Here is a 15,375-nt window from a genome sequence, read left to right on the forward strand (position 1 = left end):
CTTCAGGCCACGGCTCCCGATGCCGCTCAAGTTGATTCTCACGTTACATACTTGACTCAGAAGAACGTCTAGCTCGGCAACCTCAACAAGCAAATCCTCGACGCCACGGACGATGACGCTTATGAAGAAGAGCTCGAGGCCGCGGAAGACTACGACCGGAAGGTGTCCCATGCCGTGTCTCGAGCACGCTTCTTCCTGCGCAAACACGCCAACACAGCGACGGCAACGAGGACTTCAAGGCCCGAGGCTACGTTACCGAAAGCCGACGTCGCTGGGGCCGGCACCTCAGAGCATAACGAGGTCATTGACGCTGCACCTCATGTAACAGAGGGGACACCCGGCCCAGCAACCGTGCCGCGTCATCGCACAGTGGTCCTGCCGAAACTTCAGATACCTACATTTTCCGGCGCACTTCGCTACTGGCAGACCTTCTCGGACCACTTCAGTGCCACGATCCACCGTAATGAAGACCTTCTGCTGATTGAGAAATTTAAGTACCTCCTCTCGTATTTGAGTGGCGCCGTGAAGAGAGCCATCGAAGGCATTAGGCTCACGGAGGACAATTATGCGATCGCCATCAGGACCTTGACGAAGCGATTTGGTCGACGCGACTTGCTCATCAACGAGCACATCGACCACCTGCTCGCCTTACCACCAGTCAAGTCTTCGGCAGATGTCGACAAACTTCGCCTACTCTACGACAAGGTACAATTTCGCGTCTCGGCTCTGACCGGTTTGGGCGTCTCACCCGACCAGTACAACATGGTCCTCAACCGCGTCCTAATGAGGTGCCTGCCTGACGACCTCGCGATCCTCTACCGGCAGAAGTCCAAAGAAGCCGCGCAGGATACGTCCGGTATAGCGACCCCCGAAGAAAGAGCTCGTCAGGATGCAGAAATGCTAAGCTTCCTGCGCATACAAATTGAGGTTCGAGAGGAAGGCAGGCCAGGACGAACGCCGTCTGCTTTCTCGCGGTTACTGCCCGAAGAAGATGTCGAACCTCCGTCAGCACCGATGGGACATTTGTCTACAGCGTCCGCACTTGCTGCCGAATCTGCTGCAGTTACGGAGGAGGTGTGCCCCTTATGCAGCAGTTGTCAGCACACCATCGCGGACTGCAACGTTCAACTCTCAGCTGAGGAAAAACGGGCTCGGTTGCGCACTGCTCGTTGCTGCTACCGTTGCGGCTTGCAAAACCACATGGCGCGTTTTTGCCGACGTGCGCGCAGCGTCATCTGTAGTAAGTGCAACCGACGACATCTCACTATGCTCTGTGAATTGTTCACGCCGGCAGCCCCAACCCGTGCAAACGCAACGACAGTGAACCAAGACGAGCCGCGCATCGCCGGGCGAGGCACGAACACGCCGTCAGTGACATCGGCCCCAAGCGCCCTGAGCGGAATCAACGCCGTTCTTCTCCAAACAGGACGAGTCTGGATAGAGTGCGGGTCCCAATAGCGTCTCGTGCGCATTCTTCTTGACAGCGGTAGCCAGCGCACATTCATCCGAGCGGATGTCTCAAAGGACCTCAGATGCCCGGTTATCGGAACCGAAGAACTTTCCTTGGTGACGTTCGGCCACTCGAAGCCCCGCGAAGTTATGCGCAGTCGACGGGTAGCGACGTAGGGGCATAGCGGTAACCGTGGAGGCCTTGGAGGTCCCCGAAGTGTTTGCGGTTACAAGCCCGCCGCTCAGCACTGATATTTTGCAGCTTTTGTGCGACAGGAACTATGATGCCGCAGACAACTTTTACCCGACACATAGCACCCACAGGAAGTAAGCGTGTTACTTGGTTACGACGTCTACTGGAAGGTCGCGACTGGAAAGGTTGACCATTTAACCAGCAACCTGACGGCCGTGGAAACCAAGTTCGGCTGGACCGTTCAGGGCACCACGGAACGCGAAAGATGATCAGCATCGACGAGCGCTCTATTCCTGCACTGCAGCACGAAGTTAGTTCCTGACTGTGATCTTTCTGCGATGTGGCGTCTCGACGTCATGGGGATCAAGGCACCTGCTCAGGAAAAGAGCAAGGTACCGCCAGAACTTGAGGCATTTGAAGAGGGCATTATCAAGCTAGACGGGCGCTACCAGGTGCCGCTGATGTTAAAGGATCCAGGAATACCTGCCGGCAGCGACAATCGATGGTTGGCGGAGCGCCGTCTGCAAGCACAATTAAATAGGTTCAGACCACAGCCCGAACTCCTCAAGGAGTATGACATGGCAATCAGAGCGTATTTTAACGAGGACCACGCAGAGCGAGTTGAAGAAGAGCTACTGCCAAGAGAAAATGTGTATTATATGCCTCATCATGCCGTCATACGAAGAGAGGCCGTTACGACAAAACTTCGGGTGGAAGTTTGACGCTTCCTCGCACGCGCTTGGCCATCCCTGCCTGAATGATGTCCTGTTCAAGGGTACGAAGCTTGGAGTTGACATTGTGCAGCTGCTACTCACCTTCCTATGTCACCCGGTAGTCCTTATCGCGGACATCAAAAAGGCATACTTGCCTTATTCGCCCGGAAGACCGCGACGTGCTGCGATTCCTCTGGATTGATCGGTTGCCCTCGGATGATGATCGATCTCCATCTGTGGTGACGTGGAGAATGACGCGGGTCCCGTTCGGAGCCTCGTCTAGCCCATTTTTGCTCGCAGCTACCATTCGACATCACCTAGCACTCTGTCGAGAACAACATCCTGAGACTGTAGCATTACTAGAGAAAGCCTTTTACGTCGATGACCTTATCGTGGGACTTCCGAATGTCGAAGAAGCTGCCACATTGTACAATGAAGCACGCAAGATATTCTCGGAAGCAAGCATGGAACTGCGCAAGTGGGCTTCCACTGCACATGCCTTGCGAAAAATCTTCCTTAGAGACAAGATCGCTTTTGAAAACGAAGCCGGAGAGAGTGCCCTAATCAAAGTCATCGGTGTACCTTGGGAACGTGAAGGCGACAGAATTGTCCTCATGGTGCGCGAAGCGTCGGACTTCGCTACGAACAAGCCTTCGACCAAGCGCATTGTGCTCCAGACGTTAGCAAGAGTGTACGATCTGTTGGGGTATCTAGCTCCATTTTCGCTCAGGGTAAAGCTACTGTTTCAAGACTTGTGGAAGAAGAAATGCGCATGGGACGATGCCCTCCCGCCAGAAGAACAAGCAAGCTGGAACAGTTGGCGCACTGAATTGGCCAGCATGAATCCATATTCCGCCGATCGTTACGTGTTCCTGCAATCAGCTGATGCAACGATTTCAATCGAACTACACGTGTTCTGCGACGCAAGTCCCAGAGCATATGGTACCTGCATCTACGCACGGGCGCTCTCACCAAACGCCGCCTGCAACTCACAGCTCCTCATAAGCAAGAGCCGTGTGGCACCACTTAAACATATTTCGCTGCCACGTCTAGAGCTCTTAGCATGCGTCGTCGGCGCAAGGTTGTGCGCATACGTGAAAACAGTACCAGTGCTAAGCTCCGTTCCTGTACACTTCTGGACCGACTCACTCGTGGCATTGCATTGGATTCGGAAAACGCCTGCCAAAACAGAGCTGTTTGTACGTCATCGAGCCTCCGAGATTCATAGCCTGACATCGCCGACCCATTGTGGCATCACTGTTCCGGAAAAGACAACCCCACGGACTTGGTCACACGAGGGGTTTAAACACCTCATCTTCTTGCGTCAACAATGTGGTGGCATGGTCCCACCTGGCTTCATGATCCCGAAGAAACAATGCCTACTGAGCGCGCTGAATTCTCAGAAGAATTTGCAGTCTTCGAACAGAGTCCAGAAGAAACGTCGGTGTGTCCCGCGGGCTTTGGTTCGAACGCTATATTATCTGTAAGCAAGTACAGAAACTTGAACAGACTGCTAAGAGTCACCGGGTGGGTGTACCGCTTCGCTGCAGACGCGTCAAAGAAACAGTGTTCCACAGCCGGACCGTTAACAGCAGCAGAGCTTCACAAGGCACCTGACTTGCAAAGGGTCCAAGAAGAAATGTTCTCCGAAGAAGTGCAGGCCCTCCGCGCTGAGAAAGAACTACCGTCCACGAGCCCAGTTCTTCGATTACATCCTTTCCTGGACGAAGGTGGTCTGGTTCACGTTGGAGGTCGTCTGCAGGAGCTAGCAGCCTCTTTTGACGTCAAGCACCCAATCCTGTTGCCAGCAAGGCACACCTCCACCCATCTTGAGGTTTCAGCCGCGCGTGGACACGTCCTTCACAGCGGAGTAGAGGCCACGCTCTGCGAGCTTCGAGAGAAGTTTTGGGTTGTGAAAGGACGACAGACCGTTAAAAGGATACTGAGGAGTTTGCCTTGCAAACGCTACAAGCCTGTCGCTGAGACCTCACCCTTTGCTCCGCTGCCACGAGACCGAATCACGGAAGCCAGTCCTTTTTTTGTCGTTGGGTTGGATTTCTGCGGGCCCCTCTACGCACGTGACACGGCTGCTACTAGCAGAAAGGCCTACATACTCATGTTCTCCTGTGCTGTCACTCGAGCTATCCATTTGGAATTGACAACTGACATGACAACGACAACAACGCTTCTCGCCTTCCGCCGTTTTATTCGGGGCGTGGAATTCCCGACACCGTTTCCTCGGATAACGCACTGTCTTTTCACGGCTCAGCGCGAGTGCTCAAGACCATTCTGGCAGCTCTGCGAGAATATGCGGCCAACACCAAGATCAAATGGAAGTTCGTCGCTGAGAGAGCTCCTTGGTGGGGAGGCTGGTGGGAGCGCCTCATCAGATCGACAAAAAACGCGTTGAAATGGTCGCTTGGGCGCAACAGTCTCGACGCTGAGGCCCTCGCTACGGTGTTATGCGAAGTGGAAGCGGTCATAAACAGCAGACCTCTTACTTATTTTGATAGCAGCCCTGATGAACTGCAACCGCTGACTCCGTCACACTTCTTGCTTGGGAGACGCCTCATCTGCCTGCCACAAGAAGTCAGCAATTCTTATGACATGTCATCGACGAGAGAGGACCTGATCTGTCGCGCGCGCTATCGTGAGCGCCTTACGGCGGAGCTATGGAGCCGATGGAAGCGGTCCTACCTCCTTCTACTTCGATCCGCGCACAACGCGCCTCATCGTAAACTACCTCGGCTACACGAAGGTGACGTGGTGCTTGTGCATGACGAAGGCACACATCCGCTACTATGGAAGCTGGGCAAGGTTCTGGCAGTGCACCCGGGAAGGGATAACATGGCGCGCATCTGCACCCCTCGATTAGCATCGGGACACACCATAAAACGACCCGTTCAAAAGTTATACATTTTGGAGGCAAGTCAGCGAGATTCAACTGCCTCGTGATCGCCTTGGCCCCTTGGGAGTATGTTGCGGACGATTGCGGCCGCGCGGCAACAAGCAGGAGGACAAAGAGAAGAAAGAAGACGTAGACACGAGCAGTGGAATAAAGAGAGAAGGCTTGGTCTAGGGCTCGGGTATTAATTACGCGACAACACCAATGGCTACCATGAATCGCCAGCAGAGAGATACACAATTTCCTTGTCAGTTAATAAAACGGAGGGAGTGCTGACACATCTATTCTTTAACATGGCAATTTTGTGGGCCTCAAACGCGCTCAAGAAGTCTTGCAATCATTACGAGAGTGACAGCTTTCAAGGACAGGTGTCAAGGTTGGATGAGGACGGTTATCCCCGCAACGTGCTTGTGTCCGTCGCTCAGAAGTTTTTGATAGAGATTAAGATCTGTAAGACTCTGTCACAAGGAAAAACAATGTGGTTCAAAAGCGCCCCAAGAAGTGTACGGCAATACCGTATATACACAAAGTGTCCCGTAATTTGAAGCGAATAGGCCAACGGGCGGACATAAGAGTGGCGTTAACAGCCCCTAACAAGCTATCCAGGCTGTGTAGTAGGGTAAACAACCGCCCCTATGTCGGGGTTCAGTGCAACAAGACACATAAGTCCCAGTTCGTTAACTGCGTTGCAAATGTGGTATACAGAATACCATTAACTTGCGGAAAAGAGTACGTAGGCCAGACGGGCCGCTGTTTGAATGAGAGGCTTCGTGAACACCAGTACAACGTAACAAGGGGCATCAGCGGCCATCTTGGAATTCACTGTAAACAGTGCGGCTGCAATCCGGAATTTAGCAAATGCGATATGTTAGCCACCAACCGGAATCAACTAACGCGTGAAGTAATATAGGCCCACGAAATTGCCATGTTAAGGGATAGATGTGTCAGCACTCCCTCTGTTTTATTAACTGACAAGGAAATTGTGTATCTCTCTGCTGGCGATTCATGGTAGCCATTGGTGTCATGCGCTCAAAGCTTCTTACATCGGAGTATTTTTTATCATTTTTCGTTTTCCTTCTTTCTTCTGTTGTCTGTTCTTGATTTCTTTGACGTTGGCTGATACGTGGATATGTATTTATTTACGTTGTTCGCCGCAATAAACTTCAGTTGCCAGTGAGCGCTACGTGTGGTTATATGTGTGCCTATTTTTGTCCTGGTCCTCGCGCTGTTTCCCCCTAAGGTTGCTCCACAAGCTTTGGCATAAAAGGCGTGATATAGAAAAGGCTTCACAAATATCCAGATATCACGAAATAATGTTACAAATACCCCCATTCTTGCTGTACGAGTTAAATAGCTGCCTGAACGAAAATACGGTAAAAAAATTTAAATTTACAAATATGAACGTGTAATCTATTAATCACTTGAGAGAATTGTTCAAGTACAGAGATCTCTAATGAACCTAGCCAAAAAAATGCAACATGCCCTAATATATATATATATATATATATATATATATATATATATATATATATATATATATATATATATATATATATATATATATATATATATATATACATATATATATATATATATATATATATATATATATATATATAGTGATATTATATCTATATATCTATATATATATATATAATATATATATATATATATATATATATATATTAGGGCATGTTGCATTTTCTATATATATATATATATATATATATATATATATATATATATATATATATATATATATATATTGTCACGGTAAATAAAGGAAAACAAGTAGAAACACGGCGAACAGCGGAACAGCTCCGATCGAGCAGCACGTCTTCGTCTTTCTCTACCACCAGCGATCTCTTCGCCACGCACAAATAATGGCGAAACTAGCCGCGCAACAGCCAGATACCCACTACATGTCCGTGTCACTACTCTCCCCCTCGAAAAGCATCGACTCGATGCTCTCGAATGGTCTAGGCAAGAGCAAGTCTTCAGCGTGTGTAATACGGCTTCATCCTGGCCACGTGGACGATGTCCGGTTGTGCTGCACGGCGGGAGGATCGTGCACCAGTCTCTGCGACAACTTGGTAGTTCACATCGTGGAGGCGTTGAAGAACCCGATAAGGGCCGAAATAACGGCGTAGGAGTTTCTCTGACCGGCCGCGTTGACGCACAGGACTCCATATCCACACTTTGTCTCCGGGGTGGTAGGCGACTTCCCTGTGGCGAAGGTTGTACCTGTGAGCGTCGTAATGTTGCTGTGAGCGAATGCGCAAGCAAGCTAGTTGACGAGCTTCATCGGCGCGTTGCGCATACTGGGCGGCATTTTCGGTGGTGGTCGCAAAGGCGTCAGGTAAAAGCATGACGTCTAACATCGTAGTAACCTCGCGGCCGTGCAGCAAGCGGAAAGGGGTAAATCCTGTAGTTTCCTGCACGGCGGTGTTATACGCGAAAGTTACAAAAGGAAGGACACTGTCCCAGTTCCTGTGGTCCACGTCGACATACATGGAAAGCATGTCTGTAATGGTCTTATTGAGCCGTTCTGTTAGGCCGTTCGTTTGCGGATGGTAAGCTGTCGTCCGGCGATGTACGGTGCCGCTAAGTGTCATCACTTCTTCCAGCAATTGGGCGGTGAAGGCCGTGCCTCTGTCCGTTAGAACCACGGCCGGTGCACCATGGCGGAGGACGACAGCATGGATGAAGAAGTCGGCGACTTCGCTAGCAGTACCTCGTGGCAGTGCCCGTGTTTCACAATAGCGGGTTAAATAATCCGTTGCAACTATTATGCAACGATTACCCGCTGAAGATTTCAGAAATGGGCCTAGCAGGTCCATGCCAACTTGCTGAAATGGTGCTCGAGGTGGCTCTAAAGGGTGTAAAAAGCCAGCAGGTTTCATGGGCGGAATCTTGCGCCGCTGGCAGTCTCGGCAGGTTTTGACGTAGTGCTTGACGGTACGGGACAGTTTAGGCCAGTAGTACTTGTGGCGAATACGAGCGAGAGTACGCGTGAACCCTAAATGTCCAGAAGACGGTTCGTCATGACACGCATTTAGGATCTCTTCTCGCATCGCAGATGGTACTACCAGAAGGGCGGTTCGAGCGCTGGGATCGAAGTTGCGCTTGTACAGGATGTTGTCGCGAAGGAAAAATGATGAAATCGTGCGCCTGAATGTTCGTGGTGGCTGCTTAAGCTGGCCCTCAAGATAGTCGATGAGTGGACAGAGCTCTAGATCATCACGCTGTTTCTGAGCTAAGTCAGACGTTGTGACGGCCATGAGGAAACTCTCGTCGTCAGTTTGGTCAGGAGGAGTCGACTCGACTGGGGCGCGTGAGAGGCAGTCAGCGTCGGTGTGCTTGCGTCCCGACTTATAAACCACCGTACCGTCAAATTCTTGGAGGCGGAGACTCCATCGGGCGAGGCGGCCTGAGGGGTCTTTGAGGCCTGCAAGCCAGCACAAAGAATGGTGATCGGTGACTACTTTGAAAGGTCGCCCATACAAATACGGTCGGAACTTGGCTATGGCCCACACGACAGCTAGACATTCTTTTTCTGTGGTCGAATAGTTAGATTCAGCCGATGATAACGTACGGCTAGCGTAGGCGATCACTCGCTCGATACCTTCTTGCCACTGCACAAGGACGGCGTCGAGGCAAATATTGCTTGCGTCTGTGTGCACTTCAGTGTCTGCATTTTCGTCAAAGTGCCCTAATATTGGTGGCGTCTGAAGGCGTCGCTGCAGCTCGCAAAAAGCCTGGCGTTGTTTTGTGTCCCAAACAAAAGCGACGTTGTCTCTTGTGAGGTGGTGCAAGGGTTCTGCTATCTTCGAAAAGTTCGGGACGAAGCGACGGTAGTACGCACAAAGTCCCAGAAAACGGCGAACGTCTTGTTTGCTCGCTGGGGTTGGGAAGGCAGCAACAGCTCGCGTTTTGTCGGGATCTGGGCGAATTCCGTCGCTACTTACTACGTGGCCGAGAAATTTGAGCTCCTCGTAGCCGAAGTGACATTTTTCGGGCTTGAGTGACAGGCCAGCTGTTCGGAGTGCATCAAGTACTGCCCGAAGACGCTGAAGGTGCTGCTCGAAAGTCGTTGAAAAAACGACGACGTCATCTAAATAAACAAGACACGATTGCCACTTCAGACCGGACAAAACTGTGTCCATCATTTGTTGAAAAGTCGCAGGGGCAGAACACAATCCAAAGGGAAGCACCTTAAATTCAAAGAGCCCATCAGGAGTAATGAATGCGGTCTTTTCCCGGTCACGGTCATCGACCTCAATTTGCCAATAACCGCTGCGCAGATCCATGGATGAAAAGTATCTGGCGTGTCGAAGTCGGTCGAGCGAGTCGTCGATGCGGGGAAGCGGATAGACGTCTTTCTTTGTCACGTTGTTCAGCTTGCGATAATCAACACAGAAGCGCAATGTGCCATCTTTCTTTTTCACCAACGCAACTGGTGATGCCCATGGGCTCGTAGATGGCTGAATGATGTCGTCAGCAAGCATTTGTTGAACTTGTTCGTGAATGGCGTCTTGTTCTCTTCGGGAAACACGATAAGCATGTTGTCGAATAGGTCTTTCGTTGGGCTCGGTTATGATTCTGTGCTTCATAACGGGTGTCTGCTTGATTTTAGACGTCGTGGCAAAGAAGTCACTGAAGGAAAGCAGGAGGGAGCGAAGACTCTCTTGCTGTGAAGCCGATAGTTCGGAGTTCACGTCAATCTTAACCGTGGACTGCTTGTCGTCGTGAGGACCGGAAGAGAGTTCCGCGAGTGATAAGCTGGCTCTGGAGTCGCTGATTTCTTCGAAGTAAGCGACGACACACTGCCTCATGAAGTGCTGGTATTCATGACTGAAATTTGTCAGTAGAACTTTAGCAGGCTCTTTGTGTCAGTTCCATGAGGCCGCGGGCGACGCATACTTGACGCGATAAGAGCACGGACACATTGCCTTCCACAACTCCGAAAGCGGTTCGGTTGATGTCGCTCACCACGTTAACTAGCACACTCGAACGGGGTGGTATGGTCACTGAATCGTCGGATACACGCAGCGCCATTATGTGCGATTCGCATTCGTGCGAGTTTGCATTACGTGAAAACGTCACCAGCAGCTCTCGGAGATTTATAATCGCCCCATATTCTCGAAGAAAGTCTAATCCCAAGATAACCTGCCTGGAGCATTCCCGCAACACGACGAAAGTCCCGATGAAGGTCGAGGCACCAATATGCACTCGGGCAGTGCACCTGCCAACCGGCGTCAGTAGATGGCGGCCCGCCGAACGGAGCTGGGGACCACTCCATGGTGTCGTCACCTTTCGGAGAGCAGCCGCGAAGTCGCCACTCATAACGGAGTAATCGGCGCCGGTATCCACGAGAGCGGTGGCCTGGTGATTGTCGACGGTTACAGAAATATCGGCGGAAAGTACGGCGTCGGTATCAGTGAATGGCGTGGTAGAGAAATCAGCGTCGTTAACGTGTCGGAGGATGTTTGTCAGAACGATGAACAGCGGCCCTACCCCCGGAGGTCGCTGTCCTCAGTTTTCCTGACGTGGGCGAGGGCTTGGGGACCTGTTTCGAAAACCAGAGAGCGTGGCGTAACGATTAGGTGAGCTGAGGCGCCGAGGAGAAGGTGACTGGCGGCCTTGTGCAGGAGGAAATGGCTGCTGCCAGGTACTGCTCAATCTCGCGTGGGCGCTCCCCGTTGCTTGGTCGACGCGCGTTAGGGTGAAATCCCTGAAGGCCCATCCTACGATACGCACACTGGCGGTACAGGTGGCCCGCTTCGCCGCAGTGGTAACAAAGTGGCCTGTTGTCCGAGGTGCGCCATACGTCTGATTTCCGGGTGACTTCGCGCGGGACGTCGTACTGGAAGGTGTTCTCGTAGGCATTTGCAGGAACGAATGGACGTGGCGTTCCCGGAAAACTAGAGGTCGGGCGGCGGGCTGCAGGAGGTTGAGGACTCCGTAATGCTTCGGCATAAGAGAGAAGAGGAGCTTCCACGCGCGTGGGGAGCGATGGTTGAGTCACGTTCCTGATTTCATCTCGAATGATGTCACCCAGTACGGTCACCGTCGGCTGAGTAGGAGTAGGGCGAACCTTCTCGAGTTCCTCGCGGACAACGCTCCGCACAAGCTCTCTGAGTGCTGTCAAATCCTGTCCACAGGTGAAAGGTGACAAAGCGGCGACAGTAGCTTGGCGGTCGTACTGCAGAGAGCGTTGCTGGAGTGCTCCCTCCATTGTCGTCGCTTCAGCGATGAACTCATCGACAGTAGTTGGGGGCTTGCGCATGAGTCCAGCAAAAAGTTGCTCCTTCACACCCCGCATTAGGAGTCGAACTTTCTTGTCTCATCCATTCCTGGGTCAGGCGCGTCTGAATAAGCGCGACATGTCCTCGACAAACATAGCCACGCTTTCGTTTGGCTTCTGAACCCGGCTCTGCAGAGCCTGCTCGGCTTTCTCTTTTCTTTCTGGATTTCTGAATGTTTCACGTAGTTGTCGCTGGAATTCTTGCCAGTTGGTGATAGACGGCTGATGGTTCTCATACCACGTGCGAGCGTAGTCTTCAAGTGCAAAGTAGACGTAGCGCAGTTTCTTGGTCTCGTTCCACTCGTTGGCTGCTGCGACCCGGTCGAAGTGGTCGAGCCAGTCATCCACGTCCTCGAACACATCACCATGAAAGGATTTCGGGATGCGAGCTGCGTAGACGACGTTTGGGGTGGATGCGGGTCGGTCTATATCGCTCTCTTGCGTCTGGCTTGCCGTTGTGGTGGACATTCTTGCCGGGCTCAAGGGACCAAATTCGGGCGGTAGTCCTAACAAGCGGCGGCTGTGGCGAAGTGCCCGGCTTTCCTCCGGAATTGTAGAAATGGTGGCAGGAACTTGAGGCGTCTTGAATTACAACTAGCGCATTAGGATTGTACCCAGTTCCTCCACCAGTTTGTCACGGTAAATAAAGGAAAACAAGTAGAAACACGGCGAACAGCGGAACAGCTCCGATCGAGCAGCACGTCTTCGTCTTTCTCTACCACCAGCGATCTCTTCGCCACGCACAAATAATGGCGAAACTAGCCGCGCAACAGCCAGATACCCACTACATGTCCGTGTCATATATATATATATATATATATATATATATATATATATATATATATATATATATATATATATATAATATATATATATATATTATATATATATATATATATGTATAGTAATGAGGTTTATTGGGGCAAGCCTAAGAAACAGTTCGTAGATCGGAAAAGAAGAGAGGGCCAAGAAGATGGTGGTGTTCGAACGCAGATCTCGTGATGCCTCCGCTCATGATGACGATCGTTGAGCCCCTGTCATTGTCTTCGTTCCTTCATTATAACCGCCTCCGTGGAGAAAGATGAAGCTACCCTTGCGATCTAACAGGTGGAAACAAGCGGGTCGAAGTACGGCTTCAAGCGATCTACGTGAACAATATCATGTCCACGCCGACGACGGACAACGAGCTGCGTAAGCGGTTCAATGGTGTAATTGACAGGTGATGTGCGCTGGACCACGCGGTAGGGACCATGGTAATTTGAAAGTAGTTTAGCAGACAAACCAGGTGCGCAGGATGGTACATGCAGCCATACAAGTGTTCCAGGTGCGAACTTTGCGGCAGGAGGGTGGTCGTCATCTCGGGCCTCTTCCTGGTGTTGGTTTGTTGTAAGCTGCTTGGCTAGTTGGCGGCATTGTTCAGCGTGACGGGCGGCTTCTGACACGGTCGTGCACTCGGATGCATCTGGTGCGTACGGCAGCAAAGTGTCGATAGTGTGCGTCGGCTGGCGACCGTACAGAACGAAGAATGGGGAAAATCCGGTTGTGACCTGCGTAGCGGTGTTATAAGCGTAGGTCACAAATGGAAGAACCAGGCCCCAGTTTGTTTGGTCAGATGCAACATGCGTCGCGAGCATGTCTCCCAGGGTCCGATTAAACCGCTGAGTGAGACCGTTTGTCTGAGGCATAGAGTTTCCTACAATGTTTACTAGAGGGAACTCTGGCGCTAGTGTCTATGGGAGCTGCAACGCATGGCGCTTCAGCCAGCATAGGAATGATGGGTAGAGGTATGTTTTTCTTGCTCGTTTGTTCTCCTTGATGTGGATTGAAGTCCCGTCAAGCAGATGATCGACATCGATGAAGCAGGAGGCAGGTTGGAGGTAATAAAAACTTGAAGGTGTATTGCAGCGAAATATTTACAGTCATATGTATAGCTCAGCCGAAGCACACTGATGATAACATTGACATCAACAGCTTCTTACTCTTCTACATAACGTTTCTTAAGTTATAGCCTAGACACTGTTACAACATACGAAGAACCGAGTGTCACTGTTCGACCACCGGGTGGTTATATTATACAAAAGTTGCGTCATACGGAGTCTTACTGTTCGATCAGGTAGGTGATTACAGCCTAGACTGAAGGGAAGCGAATTCCGTCCAGTCTTTAGTACCTTGCGGTAAACAAAGAAAAGGGGAGGTGGCCACTGCTGGGCCGCCTCAACATTCTCTTATCCAATCCGTTTACCACTCAAATTAAGACACTCCTTACTGGGCTGTCCCTAATCTCGACAGCAGTCTTTTACAGTTTAGACAGGCGTTTTGGCACTCTTTCCCATCATGGCTCTCCCTCTCTTCATCCCACGCTCTCAGGGATTCCCACGCTCGAAATATATTGGTATTGTAGCCCTGGTGCATTCACGCCATCTTCCCACACTGATCGAGTCGAAACCACGGTATCGGCCGTTAAAAAATAACAGAGCGCTCCTGTCCCCTCAAACGGTTCCGGGAAACAAAAGGCGTTTGCGTGTCCTCGCCTGCCTCACGTTCGGACCGTGCATCGCTCTGACTCGACTCAGAACCACAGTCAAGCGAGCCGAAAGCACTGTGCCGGTCAAAAAAGCACGGCACCGTGCACGGTGCCGAAAGCACGGTGCACGGTTAAAGTGATGGTGAACAAAGCGCCACTGTCCCCTCGAACGGTTGCGGGAAGCAGGAAATGTTTGCCTGCCCTCTCTTCCCTCGCGTTCGTGCCGCGCGTCACCGCAACTCGACCTTGACCCCGAGCCGGCCTCTGGGAAGCAGAGCAAGGTTGCATAACCGCAGGCACGGGGAGTTTGCGCCTGGCAGCGGAGGAGACGAGCTGCTCCAAGGAAGCCGTTTGCATTCCAGGGATAAGTGCACAGCCAAAGACCATGCAGAGAGAGAGCCGAGAAAGAAGGTTTGTATAACGTACAGTGCCGCTCTGTTCATTCTGCACGATCGACTTATAAGCGGCAAAACATAACAGGTAGTACGTGGATTTGTCTAAACTTCGTTCTTTCGGCTCCGTTTGGCTCCGCGTCGCCTGTACTCGTTTTGTCGCAAAACGAAGTTCAGCTAGTTCAGCAAAAGTCAGCAGTTCTGCTTCACTGTTTTAACCCTTTTAGGCTCACCAATTCAAATCTGGTCGCGAAGTTCATAACGATCCATTATTTTATCCGAATGAAAACCAAAACACAACAATAAACGAAGCCACAAGTGCGTTCGAAGCCAGCAAGCACGAAGACTAGGCAGATCCGTGTACTGCCCATCATTCCCATAGTGGCTGAACGATCGCAGCGCCAGAGTCTCCTCTAGTTAACCCTTTCAGCCCTGGACTTTTATTTTTGTCGGAGAATGTTTTTGTCCGTGCTTTCGTAATAGTTAGGACCTCAGAAGACCACAAACAAAAAATGAGTGAGTGGTGTAATTATTTACGCATTTACATACATGGCTTCAAATTAGGTCATCAGGGCTCAGTGGTTGGGAAATGAGTAAAACAGCTTCTGTATTCATGCTGTTCACTAGAGTACGCAAAATTCGAACCAGCGTCGTATTTTGCAGTGTGGAAGTCCTTGAAACAACTTTGGGATTTCGTGCCGAAAACGGCGCTTACCCGCCTCAGCGTACCCACCTATCCACGACATCGGTCAAGCTTCTTTTTTGTGGCTCCCAGCCCCACAAGAATGCCACACTTGTGGTGTCGATCGCAGCGGGGATCATTGAAGAATTACTACCCCAAGAATTAGCAGTTTTGGTTTCGTTCCCGAGGTGCTAAGGGAACCTTTCTGCG

Source organism: Rhipicephalus sanguineus, chromosome 2 (genome assembly GCF_013339695.2).
Source record: "Rhipicephalus sanguineus isolate Rsan-2018 chromosome 2, BIME_Rsan_1.4, whole genome shotgun sequence".
Classification (NCBI taxonomy): Eukaryota; Metazoa; Arthropoda; class Arachnida; order Ixodida; family Ixodidae; genus Rhipicephalus; species Rhipicephalus sanguineus.